We start from the raw sequence: 10,030 nt of genomic DNA, 5'->3' as shown, positions 1-10,030 counted from the left end.
TTTTAAGTGACTTAGTCTTTTATGAAAAAAATTTTTAATTATTAAATACTTCAACTTCCTTAAGTTTTATTTTAGAGATAGAAAGAGATATAAATAGTGCCCAGTGTAAATTTATTACTCATCTCTCTGCCATCAATGCAATACTTTGAATAAATTTCCCACTGTTAAACTGTTTTTCCCAGCACAAAACAAATGCATGGCATGAAAGAGTCAAGAAACACATACAGCAGAGCCCAACGAAGACGATAACGGCAGATACCGCTTATAAACACAGGCACTATGCCAACCGCTCCCTATGTCAGCCCCTATAAACCCCACAGGATCCCATGTAGTATGCATTTTTATCTCCCTTAGAGATGAGGCAACCAAAGCTCAGAGGAGTTACTTTAGTCAATAGCAGAGCCAGGATTTGACTCCAGCTCCATCTGGCTCTAAAAGTTGAGTTCTTAACCTGTATGTACTGGCCGTAACAAAACACTAAAAATACTTACCTGGTTAGAGTATGTTTTACTAGCACTGGCCTTTTCTTGAAAAGGAAAAGTTCAAGTGAAAAATTACTTCTTGCTGTAGGTAAATAACATGAAACCACATAGTTTCAGGTATCTGGAGGTCTACATCACAATATATACCAACAAATTTTATAATTCTGAAAACCATTTGTATCTGTATATGTGTTTCCTGATGTTATAAAAGGAGATGGAGATATCAGTGCATAACACTGCATTGCTTAAACCTCGAATGACTCAGTGTGATTTATTCAGAGCACACCAAGTACCAAGCAGTAAACCAGGGCTTAGAGGATCCCAAGGGAATCTCCACAAGCCATTTTTTATATCTAGTATTTGTTTGAAGAAAATTTAGAAGTTCCCATGAACATGCTCTTCTGCTAAATTCCTTAGCTCCCTTATATTTCAAAATATTTAAAAATACATCCTCTTTTGTATAAAGGACCAAAGTAAAGATTTGTTGCTTTACCTTGCTGGGGGGAAGTACGCGTTTAGTGATGTTGCATATGTTTGGTACAAAATGTAAAATTTGGTTATTCATTTATTGTTATTTGAACTATTCTCGACATAAAAGGCAAATCATATTTTAGGGAAAAAAATTAGATTCAGTATCTAAGACAAATTTAATTTCCCTGTGTAATCAAAATATGAGAGAGATTAATTCTGACCTCCTATTTCTTTCCTAAATAAAGCCAGTGGGTAATTGTGTTAGTTATCTACTGCTGCATAAAAAAAAATTACCCCAAAGCCATTCAGTGTCTTTAAACAGCAAGAAACATGTATGATCTCATATGTTCTGTGGGTCAGGAATCTGGGGGTGGCTGGGCTGGTGGATCTCGCTCAGGGTCCCCCATGAAGTTGCAGTCAGGGTGTCGGCGGGGGCTGCAGGCATCTGAAGGCTTGGCTGGGGCGGGAGGACCGTCTTCCCAGGTGGCTCCTCACGTGGCCAGCAGGAGACCTCGGTTCCTCACCACGCGGACCTCTCTATGTGGCTGGTCGAGCATCCTCATGACATGGTGGCCGACTTTCCCAATGTGAGTGAGCTAAGGAAGCAAGGAGGAGCTGCGATGTCTTTATCAACTGGCCTCAAATGCCACATACCGTCATTTCCACAGTATCCTATTGGTTACATGGGTTACCATACTCAATGTGGGAGGCGATTACACAGGGACATGAAAACCAAGTGACAAGGGTCATTAGGTACCATCTTAGAGAGGCCAGGTAACTCTTATTTCCTTATTTCCAAAGCAAAAAGTTGCACATTTGATGACCATGAAATGCCACGTAGCACAGGTTCTATAAAGTACGGTGTGGCAGTTCTGTAAAGTATGGTAGCTCCATGAAGGATGGCAGTTCTATAAAGCACAGGTATAGCAGACTGTGACAATGAATCACACCTCCCTGAACTCGTGCTCTTGTGTAGTTCCCTCTCATATCCACGTGGCTTGCTTTGGCCAATGGGAAGCTGGTAAATGGGATGCAAGCAGAGGCTTGAAAAGGACACATACGTTGGGACTTGCCGTCTCACACTGCTGGAGAGTCTTCCTCCACCATGTGGGAAAGCACCAGCCAACCTCCTGGGGGATGAGCATGCACACGGAGAGAAATCCAGCACCCCCAGCCACATGAGTGAGCACAGCCTACTCGAGTTGGAGCAGAGACTAGCTGTCCCAGCTGGGCACAGCCTAAATTACTGATCCATAAATTAGTTGTTGTTTTAAGCTGCTAAGTAGAATAGTTGTCATTTTAAGCCATTAAGTTTAGAGGTAGTTTATTATGCAGAAATATGTAACTGATACACTTGGAATGCAACAGCCTTTGTGATTTTGGCTTGAGAGAGTAAAACAACCCTCACAGAGTAAAACAAGAAATAACTCTTCACATCTGTGCTGTCCGATAGCCACATGTGGCTGCTGAGCACTTGGAACGTGGCGAGTCTGAATTGACATGTGCTACAAATGTCAAAAACACACTGGATTTGAAGATTTGACATAAGAAATATAAAATATCTCAGAAATTTTTAATACATTGATTACATGTTGAAATGATAATATTTTGGATATAGTGGGTTAAATAAAATATATTATTAAAACTAGTTTCACCTGTTTCTTTATGCCTTTTTTAAGTGGCCACTAGAACTTTTAAGGTTACCTATGTGACTCATGTTTGTAGCTCACATTATACTTCTATTGGACAGCATGGCTCCAGAACCTTCCTAGTTCCTAGAAGAACCCTTAACCACTGCCAAAGTTCTGTCCCTTAGGCTCCCTCAAGGCTACTTTCTAAATACCACTATTTCCATGTCCACCCCCCCCCACCCACTTTCTCACATTATAAAACCTCTGTCTGCCTGTTTCCTATCAAAACATGCTACCAAGAAAAGGTCTAAATCCATTCATGTTGCATATAAAACTTAATGGCTAGGGGGAAATATGGACATATTAAATTTTCCTACCTGGAGAATACCTGGTATTCTCACAAGCACTGGGGACTACAATTTAGAAGGTCGAGCCCTCGATCTCGAGGCTTGCCCTTATAAAGTTTGCTGCTGCAAAGGAGAGGCTAAGCAGAGAAAAGGACCTTTTAAAAGTTTTTTGGTCAATACATAGCAACTTATCTTACTCCAGAGCAATCCATTCTTACCATTCTTACCATCATATAGGAAAGAATTGGGTCCCAAATTTGTTCTTGACTTTTCTCCATGAATACTACTCAGCTCCATCATAGAAAAAAATGTCTATACACCTTTTATTGCACTTGCTGCCTTTCTTGTACATAAATGTTATCACTCACCCATCATCTGTAAGGCATGTGTATGGAATCAATTTCCTAGTAGAGATGGACTGACACTGCTGTCCTCCCTCCCTCGTGCTCAATGGTTGCATTTAGAAAAGCTCCAAGACTCTCTACTCTGAAGAAATATGGTGAATATCAACACCTATCATATCTGCTGAGGGAGGCCACAGAAACTGAAAATTCAGACAAACATGGATTTGCATATTGGTCCCAGAAATTATTTTGATTTGGAAGAAACTACCTAAGCTGTCTGAGTCTCATCTGAAAAATGATGACAATGGTTCTTGCCTCATTGGGCTCAGATGACAATCCCTAAGATGTTATGTTCAAGACACCAAACAAGAGATAGGGCGAAAGATAAACTCTCAATAAATGTTGTCTTTGCTATGCTTTTCTTCCCTTCCTTTAGTTAACAAATGTGCTTGGGGAGCTAAAGGCATCACTTCAGTTCTAATGGCTGCGTGTCCGTAGACCCAAACCTGAATCAAGTATCTTTGATCTAAAAGCAGAACATTATCATAAGTGACTGTGATCAAGAATGAAAGGATCCATTCTTCCTCTAAAATTTCACAGCATTGAGATGGAACTCATTGATTTCAGCTAACAGCTACAACTGGGCAAACCAGATGGAAACAAGTAAGGTGTGCTAATTAGTGAAACGGAATGAATAAAGGAATGGTGCAAGAGTTTCTGGTGTGGTTGTGTGGAAATCACCATCTTGGCCCAGCTTATTGGGAAAGGCTTTGGGAGAGAAGTGTGATTTGGGAATTATTTCAATATCGGTAGGAGGGAAGTTTTGAGCTAGGAGGGAAAGTGTGTCCCAGGTACCGGGTGTGTCCTGAGAGAGAGTTCAAAGGACAGACAGAGGTGAGCTTTTGAAGTGGGGAGGAGATGTCAAACCATAGCCAACATCGTTCAAAGTTGTTAACGCACGAGCAAATCCCAGAGCCCAGCCACTGGCTCATAAGAGACTATGATGGGGTCATTGGTTGAGTCTTCAGAGATGCATATCAGATGTTTCATCGAATGTGGATATTGCTTCAGTTTAGGGTCCCAAATTAGAATGAGAGGCAGGAGACGTGGGCAGTTTCAAAGAGGCCTAGCAATGGAAGTCCCCATGAGGAAAAGCCAAAGGGATTGGGTAATAGGACAGCAGAGGTTTAGGGGAGACTTTCTGCCTCTTCATTTTCTGAAAGCTGCTTTGAGAGTGGGGTGGCTGCTTCTTTTCCATCTCTATTAATGGCAGATGAGAAGAAATGTTTTAAATTTCAGCAGAAGAATATAATAGAGACAAAGATGAATCAGTGATTCATATATGGCTTATGAGACAAATAAAAATCTACACTACATATTTTAGATTCTTATAAAATGTAATTCCTATGAGTTCTCTCTGTATAGAAGAAACCCTCCTTGTCCTCATGCTACTATTGTTCATGATCCCTCGGTTCATGACACTCAATATACGAACATTTGTCAGATCCAAATCCATTAAGCAGAATATAACCGCAGCCTGCCGAGTACCCCGAGATCTGGCATTGTCTAAATTGCAGGTTCCCTTGAGCTTGCAGCTTAGGAAATCAGCCCCTGCACGTTGTCTTTCATGTCCTACCCCTTGGCGTTTCTTCAAACCTGTAATTTCCACCTGGGCTTCCAAACTGAATCTGAGCCACTAACCAGAGAGAAGAGATATTCCTCCGTTACAGAATGTGGAGACAGGAGGTCGCAAGCAGAGGGCTCTGTATAGCAGTTATGAATAAACACACACATGCACACACATACACACACACGATTCTTAAAAATGATGGTGTGGCAGACGCTGCTGTGTGTTCACCAAATTCCATCTCCTTTCCCCCGGCCTGTCTCATGGCCAGCGGGGCCACGAGGCTGCGTTCCGGGCGGTAATGACGTGGGTCACGCCCAGGCCCGGCCCTTAACAGTCTCTCCCAAGAGCCTCCGTGTTTCTCTTTCTTCCTGTGCCTGCCGGCCGGATACAGAGGATGCTGAGAAGGACTGCACAGCCCTAGGGGACAGCAGAGCCACCAACTGGAAGGAGCCTGAGTCTCTGCTGACCCTCTAGGACACCCCCAGCTCCCATTGACTCACACTGGACTGTGGCAGGAAAGAGAAATAAATCTCCATTGTGGTTAGCGACTGAGACTCAAGGGGATGTTTGTTATGATACTTGGTCTCCTGACTAATACACGTAGAGATGAGAGAGTGGCTTCTGTCTGGGCTATAGAAATGGCAGAGTGCATATTACAGTGAAGGACCTACAGAAAATCTGTTCCTGGAGGCCAGGTTATGGGGCCAGAAATGATGGAAGGAAATAAACTGAGGTTTAAAGAAATTGAGAGGAGCATTGGGTGAAAATGTAAGATAACATTTAAGCATATATTCCTTGCCCAGACAATTCAATAGGGAAAGAATAATCTTTTCAACAAACAGTGCTGGGACAAATGGATATCCACATGCAAAAGAATGAAGTTGGACAGAAAGTAGATTATGGGTTACAGGGGTGGGATGGAGCTGGGTTTAGGGGTGATGGGAATGGGGCCTGGTTGCTAATGGGTAGGGGGCTTCTTTTAGGGATGATGAAAATGTTCTAAGATTGACTGTGATGGTGATTACACAATTCTGTAAATATACTAAAAACCATTGAATTGTACACTTCAAATGGGTGAGTTATATGGTGTATGAATTACATCTCAATACAGCTTTTAAAAATCTTTTTTATTTGATTATATGACATGTTTCCACCTGCAGAGGGACATCACGGCCTCACACTCCTTAACAGGGCTGCAAAGGATAGTCTCAGTACCGTGGTCCAGCAAACACTGCTCCAGCCCCTGTCCTCCGAGTCCCCACGCTGGGCACCCCCAGCACCCCTAGGCCCTGGAAACTTAAGCAAGATCTTTCCCAAGAAACTTAGGAGGGCTCCTTGCAGTGACGTGCAGGTGGCTGACACTCTTGGCATTTGCCGATTTCCCTGGTACAAGCACTTCTCCCATGGCTGATCTCAAGTTACCAACATGGCATTGCTGAACACAGAGTTGGGGGAGAGATGGGCAGTACTAAACCACCATCCAGTATTTCCATTATACAGCTGTGACAGGTGCAAACAGCCTCGAGGGCATAACCAGTAGTAAAATGTCGTAAAATAATTAGGAAGTGATGAGTTGTGAGCATTTAATATCTCTGTCTTGAATATAATTCAATTGTAAGTTTGCATCATTTAATTTTGAGTAATGACTGTGTGCAAAATTTCTGAAAATTTAACCACTGGGCTGGTTTGAGTTGGCCCCAGCACCACTGGCCCCTTAGTTTATTTCAGGGGGTAGCTAGTCAGAGAGAGAAAGGGGGCAAATGGACAAAGTTTCTCGCCTCTGAGAACTCCATTCTCATCTTGCCCCCGCCCGTAGGTGAGCAGAAGTCCCTTGCCTCCCGATGCCAGACTCAGGCAGTCCTGAGAGGCTGAACATGGACTGGAGTTTTCTTTTCCTTCCTACCTAAATAAAGTTTCTAGCCTTAAGGTTCTATTCATCATCCTAATCTGCACCACCCCAGGTCCAGGCCCCAGGAAACCTCACAGGGGAACAAGAAAGGGCAGATAGGATGGCAGCTGGTTTAACCCCTTCTCTACGCTCTTCAGGAAACAAATGCTCAGGTTCCCGAAATTCACAGCGACCGCATTTTAAACTTATAAGAACTGTGGTTCGAATCTCTCACCCTCACCCTGGAGTCCAACGAGACTCATGGAAGAGCGATATTTACATGAAAATGTTCTACAGGGCTTTTTGGGCTGCTAGCCCTGACAACTTGAGGTCATATGTTTAGGACAGAATCCAGGCTTGTTGTGTTTGTTTGTCAAAACAAACGTCACTTTTCAAGATGGCGTGTGGGCTGCTCCTGGGCCACCTGGGAGGGAAAGGAGAGGATGCTCCCCCATCTCCTAATGCACCAGAGTCGCCCTGGACCTCCCAGGTAGGCTGACTCAGCATCTCCTCATGCTCCCACAGCCCCTTGTTGATCCCTGTCACTGCACTCAGTCCGTAAATATTTCTTGAGCACTCAGTATGTGCTAAGCAACTGGTTGTACAGTCATGAAAACACCAACCCAGTTTCTGTCCTTAGGGACCTTATACCTCTATTGAGAGAACTTACCACCTTGCATTATACCTATGTCTGCTAACACGGGTGCTTCCCACACACCTAGAAGTTTCTAGAACCCTGTAGGTGCTCAGTAACATTTGTTGGTGAATGAGCCACATCTGTAGAAGCAGACTCATCATGAGCCCAGGCCTCCAATAGGTCCTAATGAAAAGGGAACCTGAACCTCTCCAACCTCTCAGAATCAGGACACACATTTCTCCAGTTGCCATCTTCCCCATGACCTTCTAGCATCTTCCAGTCACTGGCCCCACCCACTTCATAGCCGCACATGAATGAATGAATATGTAAATCAGTAATTTAAGAGCAATTTTGATGACTGGGACACAAATATCCTGTGGAAAAAGCAAAATGATTACTCAAAAGAAGTTTTAAGATTCCTGGAGTTTGCAGGGTATGACTGCTGCGAGAAAGTCTATTTTTAACCAGCCATGGCACAAGAATTTAAGAAATGCTTTAAAAAAAAATGTGATGAAGACAAAAGGGGAACCAAGAAACAGACGGGAAGTTTCCAATGCTTTCCAGCGATACGCATATATCATCTGCATCACTGTTAATATATGGAACACAAAAACAAACATCTGTTGACTTCTAAGGGGTATTGGGTTTTTCTTTTTGGAGTAATGGAAATGATCTAAAATTAATTGTGATGAGGAACGCACAACTCTGTGATTATCCTAAAAGCCGTTGATTGTATACATTGGATTGAGTGGTGTGTGAATATATCTCAATAAAACTGCTTTAAAAAAAAAGAAATGGAAAAATAAAGCTATCTGGAATGGCAAAGTTAAAAAAAAAACAAAAAGAAAAAACATATAATCTTCTTAGTTTCAGCTCTTGCTCTGGGCTAAGGGATGTCAAGTTCAATCCTGACTGTCAACCAAGTTTATTGCTTTGAGCATTGCCAACAAATCTGTTTATTTGAGTCATTGATAAAATTCTAGAAATGTCAGGACCAGGTGAAGATCTCTAAAGCAGATCAACAGAAACCACCTTCTATGTTGGTTTCCACACCTAAGAGCATTCTGTGGGTACAGCTGATCAACACAGGGATGAGACCACATCCCAGACCTCATTTTTGCTTCTCGCCCACAAAGATTACTCAAGAGCCTAGTTGGTAAATGTGTTTCAGAAGGACTGTGTGTACATGAAACTTTGATGAGTCTGGTTTCATTTTAAATAGCCCTGGTTGCCTACAATCTAAAGGAATCATAGAGGAAATTTTTGGTACAGCACAGAACTCTTTAGTGAAACAAAAACTATAACCCAATTCGTCTGTTTTTTAAGTCTCGATTTTCATATATCGGGTTCCTGTATATTGGCTAAATACACATTACACATGAGGCAGAATACAAAAGTTGAAATTCTATGTTAGGTATTATAGTACTATAATAAGCCTTTTAAAATTATGACTAATGATGTGCATAACATGCATTTGAATTAAAACAGCTTTGGTGAGTGTTTCAACCAAAACACACACACAAAAACCCCACCTGTGAATGGATCATAAACACTGCGTGTGTACACACACTCACCAGAGACCCAGAGGCCCCACTCTTGACTTTTTGTTTCGACCAACGAGCTCATGAAGAGAGAAAAATATTTCATAAGTTACACTGAATAATCATTGCATAGGCGTAGTTCGTATAAACCCTCTGGGCTTTGGTTAATTAGATGCATGATCCGATAATGTTTAAAATGATCTCCTAATGTCTGATTTTATGCAAATCAAACAGGGCCTCCTTATTTGGGATCACTGTTTATCTCATGTAGTACACTCCTCCCTTCATCTATAGAGAAATAATGTGGAAAAGCCAAATGTTTAGGTCCTTTCCAAATAGCTTTCAATCTAACAGGAAAAATAGTTAGAAAACATACATAAGAATCCACCCACATAAGTCATCTTGGTTCGATGAGCTGCTGCCCATCACTACACGTAACTGTGTCACCTGTAGGAAGGAGTGAGGTCTTCAGAGCCACTCAGAGAATGTGGCTTTAGATTCTGTAGCACGAGGTCCATGAACTCACAGAATGAGCTAGAAGGGGTATGACAGATCTCTCTGTTTATAGGAGAGGAGATGAGGCATGCAGAAGTTATTGGAGTTACTGTCCATCAATGCCTTGATTAAACTCAACAGCTTGCTGCCTTTCTGATCTACTCTCTGTCTTACTTCTGCTCTTTGTTGTGGAAAGAACACCTGCAGGGTTCTCAAAATGTGGTTCTCAGCCCAGCAGCATGGGCATCATCTGGGACCTTGCTAGAAATGCAGATTCCCAGACCCCACCTTAGACCTACTGGATCAGCCATGGGGGTTTTCCCAAGCTCCCCAGGGGATGCTGACGCAGGCTAAAGTTAGAGCCACTGGGCCACCTGGAACAGGCGTCTTAGCCTTTGGCTTCCAATTGACCCTCTGCCAATGGGGAGCCTTGGCAGGAGATCCCGGACAGAAGGAGGAGGTATTTTCTCTCCTGGTTCCCTCCCCGTGGATTACCCAGGACTAGCAGGCCGCAGGTCTCCACCAAGTTCTCTGTACCTCTCAGGGCAGCCATTGAGCTGCCTT

Source organism: Choloepus didactylus, chromosome 12 (assembly GCF_015220235.1).
Source record: "Choloepus didactylus isolate mChoDid1 chromosome 12, mChoDid1.pri, whole genome shotgun sequence".
Classification (NCBI taxonomy): Eukaryota; Metazoa; Chordata; class Mammalia; order Pilosa; family Megalonychidae; genus Choloepus; species Choloepus didactylus.
Note: the sequence above shows the minus strand (reverse complement) of the source record.